This window comes from Tachysurus vachellii, chromosome 3 (assembly GCF_030014155.1).
Source record: "Tachysurus vachellii isolate PV-2020 chromosome 3, HZAU_Pvac_v1, whole genome shotgun sequence".
NCBI lineage: Eukaryota > Metazoa > Chordata > Actinopteri > Siluriformes > Bagridae > Tachysurus > Tachysurus vachellii.
This window is the reverse complement of record NC_083462.1, coordinates 33,170,230-33,188,399: the sequence shown is the minus strand read 5'-3', so window position 1 is coordinate 33,188,399 and position 18,170 is coordinate 33,170,230.

The window sequence follows — 18,170 nt, the reverse complement described above, 5'->3', positions numbered from 1 at the left end:
AAATGTTTCAAGATGTTCTGTTAGAGCAAAAGAATAAACTTTTGGTGTCATAACAATGTCATTTATTTTTCTCTACAAAAGCGTAACAGCAAAAATAAAAAACATGTTTTATCCATGGCATTCTGCAGCCACTATGAACATCCATATCCCTCTTTGAGTGTCCTGCACAGAGCCCTGACTCTGACTCAACCCCACTGAACACCTCTGGGATGAACTGGAACACCGACTGAACCCCAGACCTCCTCACTCTTACATCATCAGTGTCTGATCTCACTAATGCTCTTGTAGCTGAATGATCACTAATCCCCACAGACACACTCCAACATCAGTGTCTGATCTCACTAATGCTCTTGTAGCTGAATGATCACTAATCCACACACACACACACTCCAACATCAGTGTCTGATCTCACTAATGCTCTTGTAGCTGAATGATCACTAATCCCCACACACACACACACTCCAACATCAGTGTCTGATCTCACTAATGCTCTTGTAGCTGAATGATCACTAATCCCCCCACACACACACACTCCAACATCAGTGTCTGATCTCACAAATGCTCTTGTAGCTGAATGATCACTAATCCCCACACACACACACACTCCAACATCAGTGTCTGATCTCACTAATGCTCCTGTAGCTGAATGATCACTAATCCCCACACACACTCCAACATCAGTGTCTGATCTCACTAATGCTCTTGTAGCTGAATGATCACTAACCCCACACACACACTCCAACATCAGTGTCTGATCTCACTAATGCTCTTGTAGCTGAATGATCACTAATCCCCACAGACACACTCCAACGTCAGTGTCTGATCTCACTAATGCTCTTGTAGCCGAATGATCACTAATCCCCACACACACACTCCAACATCAGTGTCTGATCTCACTAATGCTCTTGTAGCCGAATGATCACTAATCCCCACACACACACTCCAACATCAGTGTCTGATCTCACTAATGCTCTTATAGCTGAATGATCACTAATCCCTACAGACACACTCCTACATCAGTGTCTGATCTCACTAATGCTCTTGTAGTAATGCTCACTAATACACCTTGTGTGTGTGGAGATTGCATGTTCTCCCTGTGCCTCGGGGGTTTCCTCCGGGTACTCTGGTTTCCTCCCCCGGTCCAAAGACATGCATGGTAGGTTGATTGGCATCTCTGGAAAATTGTCCGTAGTGTGTGATTGCGTGAGTGAATGAGAGTGTGTGTGTGCCCTGTGATGGGTTGGCACTCCGTCCAGGGTGTATCCTGCCTTGATGCCCGATGACGCCTGAGATAGGCACAGGCTCCCCGTGACCCGAGGTAGTTCGGATAAGCGGTAGAAAATGAGTGAGTGAGTGAGTGAGTGAGTGAGTGAGAAGTCTACACACCAAATACTAAAAAAAAACAATTAAATGAAATCTATTCAATGATGTCAGCACGATTGCACGTTCTAGTGTATGACCGTTTAAGCATCACTGTGGAAAGACAAGTTGTACTGTCATTTTTTTAATAATTTTATCAGGATTTCTTTGTGGCATAAGCTGCCCTGAAGGCGTCAATGTAAGACATTAGCGGCATTTCTTCTTTTCAGTACTTCAGATACGTAAGAATGTCAGATAGAAACAGAAGAAACAACACAAGTAAAAGATCTATAACTTCATCACGATTCGATTTACCACCATAGTCGCTACTGTACTAATCAAATCCACAAACACCAGTACTCTATGCGTGCAAACCCCAACCACACATTGTTTGAAGTCCTTAACTAATAAAATTAAAGTGGCTATTTATGCACAGTCTACGCAGCGCATGCAAGAGACTAATGGCTACTTGTCGGTTAATCCCTTTTCATTTATAAGGCAGCTCTGTTGCTGTTAATGTTTACCATCTGCACCTTGCTTTATTCTCAGTTGGCACCGCACAGTTTGCGGTCGTGAATGGCACCCGTGAGCTGGCGTTGATTTAGTGGGAAAAAGTGCTTTTGTCTGATTTTCTGCTTGAAACAAGAAGAAGCTCAATCCTGATGCTATCATTTTTTGACATACACATAACATTTAGATTTCACAGTAGAAAGCATCTTTAACATCCGTACTAAAGGAAGACAAGACGTACCTAACAAATGTCAAAAGAAAAACAACAATCTACAGTATGAAAGAAAAAAAGATTGGTAAGAATTTATTAACTATGTTTCTGTGCCAAGATGCTGATTAAAGCGTCTGGGATCAGTTTACAATAACAGTACATGAATAATCCCGCATTAAAGCATGTACTAATCAGTAAATAATGAAGTCTACATGTGATGTGATGCGCATCTTTGTTAGCTATTGTACTATACTAATGATCATTTCGGATCTATAATCTGAGTTAAATCTGCATCATTTCTTCTTCTACTTTATACAATTTACTGTATTCCAAAAAATACAGTGTCCAAAGATGCACTAATAATAGACACTGATCATTTCCTCTTGTCCCGTTTTTGTGTTGTTCTCCATCCGTTTCTTTTCCAGTGAATACAGTATTCATTTAGCTGATGTTATTATATATTGACATTTAAAATCTGAGCACTATAAGATTAATATAAGAGTGTTATAGACTTAGATAGACATGTTAATTAAACTGAGAAACATGTACTAACATGTAGGCAAGGCAAGGTAAGTTTATTTGTATAGCACATTTCATACACAGAGGTCATTCAAAGTGCTTTACATAGAAATTAGAAAACAGTTTATAAGAGAGAATATATATATATATATATATATATATATATATATATATATATATATATATATATATATATGTGTAAAAATAAGAGACATACGATAAAATCATAATAAAAACAAAGAATAATTAAAGAAAATAAATATGATTTTAATAAAAACAGTTTAAAATATGTTAAAAAGAATAAAACAGGAGTAAAAGTGATTTAGATAAAAAGTGCAGTCAGTGTGAAGCAGCACGGTGCTCATTTAGTAAATACAGAGTTAAACAGATGTGTTTTTAATCTTGATTTAAAAGTGTCTACTGTTGAAGCACATCTGATCTCTTCTGGAAGCTGATTCCAGCTATAGGTGGCGTAATAACTAAATGCTGACGCACCTTGTTTTGAGTGAACCCTCGGTATCTCTAACTGACCTGATCCTAATGATCTGAGTAATCTGCTTGGTTTATATTCAGTTAGCATATCTGTAATGTATTTCAGTCCTACGTCATGAAGTGATTTATAAACGAGTAACAATACTTTAAAATCTATTCTAAATGTAACTGGAAGCCAGTGTAAGGACCTGAGGACTGGAGTGATGTGCTCAGATGTTTTTGGTTCTGGTCAGAATTCTGGCAGCAGCGTTCTGTATGAGCTGCAGCTGTCTAAATGGTCTTTTTGGGGATCCCAGTAAGGAGTCCATTGCAATAATCCACCCTGCTGGTGATGAAAGCATGGACAAGTTTCTCTAAGTCCTGTCTTGAGACAAAACATCTAATTCTGGCTATATTTCTGAGATGGTAGTAAGCTGATTTGCTTATCGCTTTCACATGACTACTGAAATTAAGGTCAGACTCTAAAATTACACTTAAAGGATGTTATAAATTAATCAGACTCACACGTAGATAAGGCTAGCTCTTCATTAGTTCCTGATTAGTACATGCCTTAACTTTCATATTTAAGTCAATATTAATTCAGGACAAGAGTGGCTCCAGGGTCTGGACTCTGAGAGCTCTGTTCTGGTGGGACGTCATCCTAAAACCAATGTCCCATACAGAGGATAGAGAGCAGAAGTTAAGAAAGCAAAGGGACAGGGAAAGAAAGGCTTTCTTTGTGTGAGCGGTCAATGTCTGAGCTCATCCTGTTTCCTCCACACCCTCCCCCTTTCTTTTGATTTCCGTTCAGCCATAACACCAGGAGCGAGTTGCGAGTCAGCAGTGAACTCAAATACACATACACATCAAAAATGCTATTTCACTTCTGTTTTCACTTTGACTGCTAGGATTGAATTTCTAAAAGTGAGATACTGAGAAAATACAGCAAAAAAAAAATAACTCGATGTAACGTACCGTAGCCGCTAAATAGTATTGGAGAAAGGAGATAGTTAAGAAGCTCGAAGTGAAAGCTAATCTAATCAAAGTGCAGCAACATTGCACTTCATCATAGACTGAATGTATATATTCAGTATTTATGTAGTTATGTATATAAACTAACATACTTTATATACAGTATAAAGTATGAAAACGTATGCAGGCCTATCGAGAAAAAAGTCAAGAAACAACATCTTTTGTAACATTTAAACTTTAGAGACAAGAACCTGGAAGATATTTAGCCCCTGGGTAGTTCATTGAAACTACACTGAGTTCAACCAGTCAGTAGTGTGAGCATATTAACAGAATAAAACAGCACAATACTCGGTTTAGCCCATAAGTTCTAACTATAGACATTTTAGAGTTAAAATATCCAACCCATGTGTGGAGTGGAGTTATCAGGTCTTATCAGCTACACTTAGCCAGCATGCTTCGTTAGCATCTTTAAAACCAGTGAAGGAGTCTAGCATCTTTATTTCTGGGACCAGACATTCCAGACAGGAGCATTATCAGACCAAATAACATGCTAATTGCTCACACATGAAGGGTAAATGCAGCTGGAGTTCGGGAAAGACTACGAATACAAAGACTTACAAACAAAATCCAGTGTGGATTTCTGTCTATTTCTGATTAAAACATTACGGCGTTCGGATGGCGTCTTACTTACTGCCGAGAGAACCTGGCTGATATCAGTGGGGACGCTGGAGGTTAGAGCTGGAATGTGTAACAGCCCAAAACATTCCAGGCTATCAGAAGCATTTCCACACAACAGCTCAGTTCAAGCAGAGGGATATTTTCTCCAAACACATTGGTTTTTTTTCCTGAAATAGGCAACATCAACCTCTTACAATCAAACACACAGAAAAAAAGAAGAACACATCTGCTGTGAAAGTGGACAAGTAGATATTTATGGAATTGGCATCTCCAGGTCTTTCAACAGTCTAGTTTCCAAGCAGCCAGTACACACTGTAGCCTCGGCTCCTAGGAACCTGATGTGGTCTTCGGTTAATGTATCTCATTTGCATCAAGGTTTAAAGTACACTTTTGTGCATTCACGGTTGTAAAGAGTAGCTATTTGAGTCACTGTTACCTTCCTATCAGCTCAGCAGTTCAACAGCTTCTCAAATCAGTGCCCTGGAACCAACAGCCATGTTACAGTCAATGAGATGTTTAACACGAGATCGTTTAATGTGAACAATAACCGAAGCGCTTGCGCGGTATCTGCTTAATTTACTGCATTGCTTATACATGATCGTCTTTGTCTATTCAAGCGGCTGATGAACATACCCTTATCATCCACTATATTAGTACATTGTATTGTACACCTGATGTTTTGAGCATGCTGAGATGCTGGTCTACTCACCACAGTAGTAAAGAATGAACATATGGTACTACTTCCTTTCCAGCAGCTCAAACTAAGCTGGCCATTTTCCTCTGATCCATCTTAAATTTCTAGGTAAGCTGCCAAATTCAAACTCTGCCCTTTACATTATGTTAAAGTCCACCATCAAGAACATAACTGTGCAATTAGCATATGAGAGAAGACCGCATGTGTCTGGTTTTACTATAAAGGGTTGATTTTAAAAGGAAAAGAAATATGTTGTTTAACATTAGCAATGTGAGACATATACAGTAGCAGCACTGGAGATTCAATTGATGGTGTCAGGATTCACGCAACAAAAGTAACGTCGCAGACCACCTGGAGTCTGAATGAACGGATCACAAGATTCATTTGACCCATTTTACTTCAGATCACCTGAGACGGATGTTAAAAGCATCAATGCGTCAATGAGGATAGTCACTAGTTCAGATGGTGAGCCTTTCATACCAAATCCACAGAATCTCGCACTGAGCAAAAAATCATACAGCTAAGTACGGTGACCCATACACAGAATTTGTTCTCTGCATTTAACCCATCCAAAGTGCACACACACACAGCAGTGAACACACACACCGTGAACACACACTCAGAGCAGTGGGCAGCCATTTATGCTGCGGCGCCCAGGGAGCAGTTGGGGGGGTTCGGTGCCTTGCTCAAGGGCACCTCAGTCGTGGTATTGCCGGCCTGAGACTTGAACCCACAACCTTAGGGTTAGGAGTCAAACTCTTAGGTCACGACTTCCCCCAAACTCTCTCGAAATTGTTCCTTACTATAACGGTATGTGGACTTCGGTGCAGTTAATTAGCTGATATTCATTCATTCATTCATTTTCTACCGCTTATCCGAACTACCTCGGGTCACGGGGAGCCTGTGCCTATCTCAGGCGTCATCGGGCATCAAGGCAGGATACACCCTGGACGGAGTGCCAACCCATCGCAGGGCACACACACACTCTCATTCACTCACGCAATCACACACTAGGGACAATTTTCCAGAGATGCCAATCAACCTACCATGCATGTCTTTGGACCGGGGGAGGAAACCGGAGTACCCGGAGGAAACCCCCAAGGCACGGGGAGAACATGCAATAATTAGCTGATATATAAACTGCAATTAGCTGATAAATAAACAAATAAGAATTAGTTATAAATAAACATAACCAGAGGTGATAAGTGTGTAATATTGTAATTGTTTATATTGTTAATATTGTTTTTAATTAGTTTCACCAGTTCAATTTATTTCTGTAGCACTTTTAACATTTCACATTGTCTCAAAGCAGCTTTACAGAAGTAGATAAACAGAATAAAGTAAATAAGTTAATAAATACATTTAAAGTTTAAAATTAATTTAAATTACTATTTATCTCTAACATCTATCCCTAATGAGCAAGCCGGAGGCGACGGTGGCAAAGAAAACTCCCTAGATGATATGGAAGGAAAGAGGAAACCTTGAGAGGAACCAGACCCAGAAGGGAACCTCATCCTTGTTTGGGTGACACTAGACAGTAAATAATGTGAATGTAAACAATGTCCTTCCTACAACAGTCTGTAGTTGAATGAACTAGCGGGTCAGCTCACGTTCCGAGTTCGCAACGGACCCAACACTAATTTCTTTAATGAAGACCCGACCATAAAGCTAAACATGTTACATGAGGGCAGCTCTCATAGAAAGTCAGTACACTTGTGTCTTTACTGGTAAGAGGTCACACGAGTGTTGATTTTGTTAAGTGATTAAACTCAAATTAGTCTTCATGCTAAAACCTTTGGCTTTTGCATTAGACACCAGACTCCCTCATGTTTATATTTAACTGCTACTGTAGGTTGTGAAGTTAATGCAAAAAATATCAATCAATTGAGCACTCTGTTGCCCCTTTTCCCCCCAGGCAGTTTGAGTGCTGGTTCGGAGCCTAATTTAGAACCAGTTCTTTCTTTTTTGACAGCCAAAGCACCGGCTCTGAACCAGGAAAAGTGGTTCTTAAGTAGCACCAAAACGTTGCTGGTCTAGACTTAAGAACCGCTTGTGTCATGGGCTGTGGGCGGAGCTGGGGGCGGGGCTACTGTTAGCGCATTTGATAATGTACCTTAAGTATACTAATGTTTAATACACTTTTACTTTACCGCGATATGATACATTATCAGCACACATGATAGTAAGTAGCTACATGCTAAGGCTAACTTTTTTCTGTGTTAATGATAAAATAACGTTATGTACTTTCTTGATTACAACCTCCGTTTATACAGATTACATGGAGCTGCACGTACACGTTTTATTCACCGCGTTTGGGTTTTAATGTGTAACTCACAAAGCCATGAGCATTAACAGTAAAGCAACATCCGCCATTGTTGATGTGTTTGTGTTTGCCGCTGCGGCGCTAACGTTCCTGTGTAACGTGACACATATACAGTGACGTCAGACTCGCCTCTGTGATGCTCTCTAGCCGGTGGAAAGGCAAACCGGTTCTTAGAAGGATTGCCAGTGGAACCAACTTTGAACCAGCACCAGTGCTAGCTCTGAACCAGCACCCGGTTCTTTTTGGTGGAAAAGTGGTATATGTCTCTCTGCTCTTTAGTTTATGGCATCAGCTCTGTATTTCACACCAGCTTCATTTATGACCAGTGTGGACCCCATTAGAATGTTAAGGTAGTAGAGGTAATTCAATAAGGTGTCCCTAAACTGGAAAAATTATCACCACGAACCACTTCATTCTCGCTCCAATCATTTCTCTCTGGGGCCGAGCTTTTACTTGAGAGCTTTTTATGGCCTCTTTGCTCCTCTCTAGTTCCCTGTAGGACAATATAGCTGAAGAGTTAATGCCTGGAATGCTTACGTGAACCGTAAGCTGTCCTTCTGCTGCTTTTGTGAAACTGCAGCTCTAAACTAGGTTTAAAACATTGCTGGGTGATGAACTGGAAACTTTTTTGTTTTGTTTTTCACAGAGGAAGACAATCGATGCTTTTATTCAGGACAGGGTTGTTCACAGAGCCCCCGTTTTCCAAATGAACCCGAGTCTCATCCTTATAAATAACCTGAACTAATTACAGATAATCAGTTTAACATGGTTCCATCTGCCACTTTGATTCATAAAATAAGAAACGGCAACTAAATGCCTGCTCACTGAATGCCTACTCACTTAGAAGCTACTCGTGTCCCTCCCTGTTTGACCTGTAGCACTTATTAAACCCGAGCACTCACCTCTTGTGTCTCACCATGTAAACACTACGATGTTGATTCAACAATGTTTGTCTTGACTGAAACTAAGATTATTTCTCCTTAGAAATGCCTTGCTTTTATCTCAGACAAGCCTTTATCGCATGCCTTGATGTATATTTTATTGCTGTTTAAACCTTCTTGTGGAAATTGACTTATGGAACATTTTTCAGTCAGAATAAACAAGTGAATTATTTTACCGCCACAAGTCTGCTATAAAATGAGTCAGGACCCTGTTGGCTTTCAGCGTGAGATGTGTGTTTTTTCCCTGTGTTGGATAAACTTACCCAGAATTTTAGTGGTTTTAGATGACAAAATTTAACTGCTTATAAACAAGCACTTCATCTCAGGGAGCAGAAATTTTGGGTTTGATATCATTATTTACTTTAATGAAAGAAACATTTGTCTTTCTGTGAATATATTGCTCCTAGTATTCTAGATAAAACAGAATTATTATATAAATCTACAAATTTTGAAATTACTTAAAGCAATCTCAAGTGGTTAAGGATCTGGGTTGTTGCTCAGAAGCTCCAGCACTGCCACGCTGCCACAGTTTCGCCCCTGATCGAGGCTCTTAACCCGCTGTATCATTGTGCTCTGACCCTGTACTCTGACTCCAACATCCTCAGTTAGGATATGTGAATAAATTAATTATGCTGTCATGTAAACGTGGCCATAATAAAGGCTTCCATGCCCTAATTTCATTCATATTAACCATGACAAAGGCATTCGATGCTGAACATGGGCACAAACAAACAGATTTTTTTCTTTTTTTTAGGCTCTGGGAAAGAGCTTTGTACTGTAGTATCCAGGGGAAAATAGCCAAGAAATTATTATATGGTTTAGGACTTTCACAACATAAAACTTTATTAATGTGGACAACTTTCATCGTGGAGCTTCAGCAGGTGAAGCAGGCGAAGTAAGAATCAGAGGTGACGGTGATGAGGGAAAAAATGGGGACGTTCTCACTTGGGTGACACCAGAGACTGTGATTAATAATCAGTTCATTTGTATTACTGTGTACTACTGTAAATGGTCAAAAAGTGCACCAGGAAATTCACTCACTCACTCATTTTCTACCGCTTATCCGAACTACCTCGGGTCACGGGGAGCCTGTGCCTATCTCAGGCGTCATCGGGCATCAAGGCAGGATACACCCTGGACAGAGTGCCAACCCATCACAGGGCACACAAACACACACTCTCATTCACTCATGCAATCACACACTATGGACAACTTTTCCAGAGATGCCAATCAACCTACCATGCATGTGTTTGGACCGGGGAACGAAACCGGAGGAAACCCCCGAGGCACAGGGAGAACATACAAGCTCCACACACAAGGCGGAGGCAGGAATCGAACCCCCAACCCTGGAGGTGTGAGGCGAACGTGCTAACCACTAAGCCACCGTGCTCCCCACCAGGAAATTCATTCTAGTTATAACCTGAAGTTATCCTCTGATCATTTTCATGATAAATGCAGCCCAAAGTCATCTTCATGGTTTCCACAGTCATTAAGACAACAAATCCAAAATGAGCAGTGACCTGGAAATGACATTGAACTTTTACTGCCCGATATTCAAATCATTACATACGCAATCCAAAAAAGCTTTTACTCTACTGGCGCTTTGCACAATGTCAATGTCTCCTAAAATATTTTAGAGTTTGTTTAGTTTCAAAAAGTCTGAGTTTGATCATTTATTAATCTTTAGTTTTTAAATCCTTACTCTGTGAAAAAGCAAAGCATGCGGAAAAGTGGTCAGAGGTGGAGCTTTTAACGTTTCCTTCACTGTGAAGCATTACTCCTGACCTTTTAACCCCCATGTGCTGCTTATTACAAAGATGCACTAAAGAGAGTAAAGTATGTATGCTTCCTGTTCTGAGTAGTAAGACTGAGGATTTGAAGGATTGGGATTTGAAGGATTATTTGGTACAGTATTTTGTTTAAACAGACTGCACCTCCAAGATTTCAACATCTCATAGTGCAATGCAGGATTCTTTCCAAATGTCAGCACTAACTTATTTTTAAAGAAAGGAAACAGTGAGGTATTAATATACTTCAGTTCCTTTTTCTCAGAAAATGGATCTCTGGCGCTCAAATATGGAGTTATAATGCAGAGAAACTCTTATTGTGTGTTATGTGTTACAGAGAAGCGGAAGCCATTTTCGAGTCATCTTTGTGTAAATAACCCGAGAGCAGAGACGTACGGACTTCTTCATCCGTTCTTTCTTGTTTGCTCAGGTCAAAAGGGTGGGAAAGCAGTTTGCAGTGAGAACTCAGACGGAGAAGATGATGGCTGATTCCAAATCAGTACTTAGTTCATAAATGTGCTACATGAAATATCACAGTGTGCAGTGCTGTGCAGTCAGGCCGCCTTTACACACCAATTACTGCCTTAAATCAAAATGGAGAGCACATTCATGGTTACACTGAGGGTTCAAAACTGCTGTGGAAACAGAAGCCTACACACACACACACACACACACACACACACACACACAGTAACCTGTGATAATGTAAACACTGAAAAATACATAAAATAGGCAGCTTTATGACTTAACAGACAGAAAGGTTTTTCTTTCAGTCTGCATATAAGTGTCTCTGGTTAGTGGCAAGCGTGTGGTTCATTTCAATCATATCCACATGCTTTTTCAGCACAATTTTATTGAGCTCGTTTTACAAACATTCCAGCTCAACGAGTAGTAGAGCAGAGTAAGCAAAAACTAAATACCTGTTACAGAGAGTAACTAGATTTATAAAGTTCGGCGTGACAAACTTTGATGTTGGCTTTGACGATGCAAGTATTTGCAAAGGCCGGTGCTTTTTGGAGGCGAGTGGACATAAGGGTCAGTGATACTTTTGGAAGCAAGTAAACAAAAATCTAGGGTGCCAAAACATTTGGAGGTGCATGTGACATCATCAGAATACACGTGAGGAAGTTCCCCTCATTATTCTGAGTGTTTTGATATGTCACATGTCCATGTTGTAAAAGGTTTTTTGATACTTCATATTTTGGGGGCGGGGCTGCGGGACAACCGGAAGGCCAGTCGGTACACCAATTTAAAAGTTTGTTCAGAGTATCACCCTAAAGGAGCTGGCTGAGTTTGGTGTAGATAGTTCGAAAGCTTGCCGAGTTATAAACCTCCAAAGTTTATAATGGGAGCCTATGGGAAAAAAGGCCACTTTGAGACCCGGTACCGGAAGTACCGGTACTCGGATCACTTAGAAAAGTAATAGCAACAAACCTCAGACCAGCGTCTACAACATATCCGAATTTGGTGCATGTGGCTCGAAAGCTCTAGGAGGAGTTACTCTTGATAAATTTTTGTCTAAGCTTAAATAGGAAAACAGAATGTTGGCTTCTACAAAGAAATATATCCAGAATGTCTTGTAAGTCTTGTAATGTTTAGATTAAAATGTTATTCCCAGTGTTGATAAAGAGCATGCTTAAGTCACTTCAGGATATGGAGATTAAATCAGAATGCTTGTCCAGTGAAGGCTAGACAAGTGAGTAAACGATTTAACTAAACACGCTACACATAATGACATAAAGTGGTTTAAAGTGTCCATAGAATGTCCAGGTGACGTGTGGTGTGTAAATAGCACAGTGCCACTTTATACACTTTATACACTCCATACACTATTTACACACCACACGTCACCTGGACATTCTATGGACACTTTAATCTCTGGACTTGCACAGAACAGTGCCACTTTATACACTATTTACACACCATACTGCACATTTATGTTTATGTATATTTATATACATTATTTCTTCATCTGTATTTTCATAATTATGTCGCTTTGTAGAAGCCAACATTCTGTTTTCCTATTTAAGCTTAGACAAAAACTTATAAAATTTAATGCGGCCTAGAGCTTTCGAGCCACATGCACCAAATTCGGATATGTTGTAGACGCTGGTCTGAAGTTTGTTGCTATTACTTTTCTAAGTGATCCGAGTACCAGTACTTCCGGTACCGCGTCTCAAAGTGGCCTTTTTGCCCATAGACTCCCATTATAAACTATGGAGGTTTATAACTCGGCAAGCTTTCAAACTATCTACACCAAACTCGACCAGCTCCTTTAGGGTGATACTCTGAACAAACTTTTAAATTGGTGTACCGACTGGCCTTTCGGTTGTCCCACGGCCCCGCCCCCAAAATATGCAAAATCAAAAAACTTTTTTCAACATGGACATGTGACATATCAAAACACTCAGAACAATGAGGGGAACTTCCTCACGTGTATTCTGATGATGTCACACGCTCGTCTCCACTTGCCTCCAAATGTTTTGGCACCCTATCTTTCTGTCCACTTGCCTCCAAAAGTAACACTGACCCTTATGTCCACTCGCCTCCAAAAAGCACCGGCCTTTGCAAATACTTGCCTCGTCAAAGCCAACATCAAAGTTTGTCACAACAAACTTTACATATCTAGTTTTATATAGTTTTCTTATATAGTTTATACTTTTTATTATTTTATTCTTATTTTATTTCTTGCTTTTTTTATACTTTTCATATATTTTTTTTATTCTTATACCGGACAGTTGCATAAAGCATTTCACTGCATGTCGTACCCTGTACGTATGTGTATGAGACAAATAAAATTTGATTTGATTTGATTTGATTTGATTTGACTTGAGTCACGCAAGGCTTGAAAGAAGAGGAAGTGGAGCCTGAAAAAAGCAACACATGTAAAGTAATGCAGCACAACCTATAATGAGCTCTGTACAGGATTTAATTCCTGGAGTTTCCATCTTATTAATCTGGGCTGAGGATTTATTCATCCTTGTCCTCCAGTGACTGCCTCTTTGTGTTTGACCTGTCCAAATCTGCAGGAGGCTTTCTTATCCCTGATGACATGTGGTTTTTGGGAAGGAAAAATAAAAAGGAGGTTCTCACCATATGCCAATGGTGCCAGCTCAGAGACACGTCATAGGCCATAAAAAGACCAATAGCTGAGCGAGCTGAATGTCTGCATGGAAAACGGTTTCAGTGACTTGGGTGGAGTATGTCTGTCAACTTCAGAGTTACACATAAAAGACCTTCTTTGTTGGGTTCTTTGGAAAACCTGGCAAAGAACATGATGAATCTGAAATTCCTTCACCAGCAGGCATATGTAAGTGCACTTAAACAGGGCTTTATCCGTCGGAATGCTTACCTTTCACAGCCATTATCTCTAAGTGGGGCCTCTTACTGATTACTCAAGCTGGACACAATGTATTTACATGTATAATCCAGTCTAAATACATGTGAAACTAGTGATTCATCTTCTACCGCTTATCCGAACTACCTCGGGTCACGGGGAGCCTGTGCCTATCTCAGGCGTCATCAGGCATCAAGGCAGGATACACCCTGGACGGAGTGCCAACCCATCACAGGGCACACACACACTCTCATTCACTCACACAATCACACACTACGGACAATTTTCCAGAGATGCCAATCAACCTACCATGCATGTCTTTGGACCGGGGGAGGAAACCGGAGTACCCGGAGGAAACCCCCGAGACACGGGGAGAACATGCAAACTCCACACACACAAGGCGGAGGCGGGAATCGAACCCCCAACCCTGGATGTGTGAGGCGAACGTGCTAACCACTAAGCCACCGTGCCCCCCTACATTCATGGTTCAATACCGAAGGCTTTCGATTCAGTACCTACTGCATTCAATTCAGTACAGACTGCTTTCGAATTCAATGCCTAAGGTTTTAGATTCAGAATTTGCTGCACTGGATTCAGTGTCTGCTGCTTTCACTTCAATACCTGCTGTTTTTAATTCAATACCTGCTTCTTTTGGTTCAATACATATTCCATTCAATTCAGTAAAAAACGTGTGTACAATCTGCCTGACACAAAACCTTTCCAGCTACTAAGTGCTGAACTGTTATCCTGACTGATTCTTGTGTATGACCTTGTGTATGGATTTTCCCTGCACCTTCTTCATTCTGATACCATGCAAGCTTACTGTTTGTACATTACATATGGTTATTGATCACGATTTCGGATGTGTCTTCTGGATTGTTTTACTCTGAGCCTATATCGTGTATAACCCAGACGGATCATACTTGGATAATGGATATTTGTTGTCTTAAACCTCTTAAGCACTCTTATAATTAGAAGACTACAGTACATGACAGTGCAGTTATCTGTCTGTTATGAATGTTGTCTAAGATCTAAGGATCGCCTCATGTTGATCTTTCAAGTACTAATCCTTTTTAAACTAAATCTCATTCTCTTAATCTTGTAACACAAATCCATCGGTGTCAACTCACTCCATGTAGATGTGTGTGTATCTTGTATAAGCTTAATTACCGATTACACCACAGCTGGCGGACGGGCTTCAGGTTTTGTTAAAGGGTAAGCATTCATTTCACAATCAGGATTCTGTAATGAAACAGCTCACAGAGATTGTTTAGTCTTGGTATGCTGTATACTAGTACCTGCGCTCAGGGGCGTAGCCATCATTTAAAAAGTGGGGGGGATGAAATGTCTAGTGTTATCTGTTTTTTTTCCAGTTAACCCTTGTGTAAATGACAGGTTTTATTTTTAATCATGATTTTTTTTAATCATGCTTTATATGCGTTATGATTATATATGATTATAAAACAGAAAGAAAGAAATAGAACAGCTTGCCACTGGGACAGTACCCTTAAAAGGACATCTTTATACCTTATTTACCGGCTCCTTATTATTAAAATGACATCTTTAATGTCACTATCCGTCGTCCTCGTCTCTGTCGTGTACATACAGTGACACATACTTGATATTATGTAGAACTGGCAGAGTTAAACATGCTGTAAAATCTCAGTTCAACATTATCTTTATTCTTATTTGAATGGTTTTGATAACACACTTGTTAAAACAAAAGACGTTATAAAAGAGTTTATATAACGTTTGTCAAAGCAGCTATTTTTCCTCATAATCCTTTAAATTAAAACTTGCTAATTATTCAACAAGAGCAACAGGCAGAGTTACTAAACATTGTGCAACACAATTCTGATACCATATGCCAACTTACACTGCTTGACATTTTTATAAAAAAGGAGTGAAGCGTTTTTTTGCCGCTTTGAGCTCATCGTAACCGAACGCTGGACCGCGGGTGCGACTCGAGCTACAGTACTGGAGGCGCGTGATGATGACGTGACAAGTGAGTGACTGATTGCCGTGAACATCACGTATAGACTATCTTAAACTTTCTTGTCTCTTTGAATTTTAAATCACGCTGCATTTATATACATTGCTCCATTAAAACCTCAACATGTGGTGAACACAACTCTCCACTAAAAAAGTGAGGGGGACGAATTTACTTTTTATAAAAAGTCCCCCGCGTAATCTACGCCCCTGCCTGCGCTACTTAAACTTGCATCTGACTGCATTGTTATTTTCAGCTCATGCAGGAAAAACACACTCAGAGGCATGTCATACCTTATGATTGACTAAACTGATGGAAGGAGAAAGATTATTCAAATCAAGCTAAATAAACACGTGCTTCTTATCTAAGTAACTGGAGAGATATAGTAAATATGTGGTTATGCTCTTCCTATCCATCCCTCCTACCATGATAAACAGAGGAAAGCCTTTGCTGACTGCTGGCTGGACTGTAATGTGCTCACTACGTAACAGCTGGTTTATATGTCCTTGATAAGACATTTCCTGCCTCAACTCCCTTTTAACATACAGTGAAACATCAATAAATCTACTAATCTGAGACCTCATTCCCTGTAGAAAGCAACATGGTTACAGTTGGATTTGGCTTCAGCTTTGCAATCCACAGAGAAAACATGTCTGTTAAGGAACATCTTACATTCATACACTCTCACACACTCATTTTCTACCGCTTATCCGAACTACCTTGGGTCACGGGGAGCCTGTGCCTATCTCAGGCATCATCGGGCATCAAGGCAGGATACACCCTGGACGGAGTGCCAACCCATCGCAGGGCACACACACACACTCTCATTCACTCACACAATCACACAATTTTCCAGAGATGCCAATCAACCTACCATGCATGTCTTTGGACTGGGGGAGGAAACCGGAGTACCCGCAGGAAACCCCCGAGGCACGGGGAGAACATGCAAACTCCACACACACAAGGCGGAGGCGGGAATCGAACCCACGACCCTGAAGGTGTGAGGCGAACGTGCTAACCACTAAGCCACCGTGACCCCCTACATTCATACAGTTCTGCAAAAATATTATGCACTGATAACATTTTGAAAATAGAAAGAAAAGAAAAAATTCCGGTTCTGCCACAATTCTTAACAATAATATTTTATTTCAATAATTCAGTTCAGTTCAATGTACTGTATTTGTATAGCACTTTTAACAATTCGTATCATCTCAAGGTTTACATTAATATAAAAACAGTTACTATATATAACATCTATTCCTAATGATCAGGCCTGAGGTGACGATGGCAAGGACAAACTCCCTGAGATGATATGACGAAGAAACCTTGAGATGAACCAGACTCAGAAGGAAACCTCATCCTCATTTGGGTGACTCTGGACAGGAAATAATGTAAAAGTGAATAATGTCCGTTCTACAAAAGTTTATAGTCAAGTAGAATTAAGCGACCAAGAGCTCTTGAGGAACTTTGCGAGTCCACAACAGAGCTATACATGTATGCATATACATTTACTGAGCACTTTAATAGGAACAGCATATTTATAGAGCTACATATTTATTATCAGTTATGTGGCAGCTTCAAAATATATAAAATCATGCAGATGAAAATGATTTCATCTGATTTCATGATTTCATGTATATCACGTCACATTCCTTCAGCCAAGAACAGAAAGAATTTGGTGAATCCATGAACCCAATCTGCCTTGTGTCAACAGTCCAGGCAGGTGGACGTGGTGTAATGACCTGTTGTTGTTGTTTTCTTGACATGTTGTCAGCTGTTATCACCAACCAGTCATGGATTGAATGCAACAGAGTATTTGAGTTTTTTCAGAGTAGCTGAGCATGTGCATCCATTCATAGCCACAACTTCTACAACTTCCTACACAATTACTACTACTTCCTGCATGATGATTAGTGCACAACATTACAAAGAACAACTGGATTCATGATCATCACAATGAGTTTACTGTTCCTCACCGGCTATCCAAGTTACTGGATTTGAATCCAACACAACACAGCTAGGATGTCGCAGAACAGGAGATTCACAGCATAAATGTGTCCTGAAAAATCATCAGGATCTGTGTGATACATTCAAATCAACACGGACCAGAATCTCAACAAAATATTCATGCCATGAAGAACTGAAGCTGTTTTGAGAGCAAATGAAGACCTACCCAGTATTAATATAATGTTATTAGTATTAGAATAATGTTCATAATTAAGTGTTCAATGTGTGTGTGTGTGTGTGTTCCTTCCTTCCACATACTGTAAATAAAGAGTGTATTTATTTCCATTTCCATCTCTCAAGAAGTGTTCCTCATCACCCGAGGATGTCCACGATGTGTCTCAGGGACTTGTTCTCTTCAACACAGCTACAAA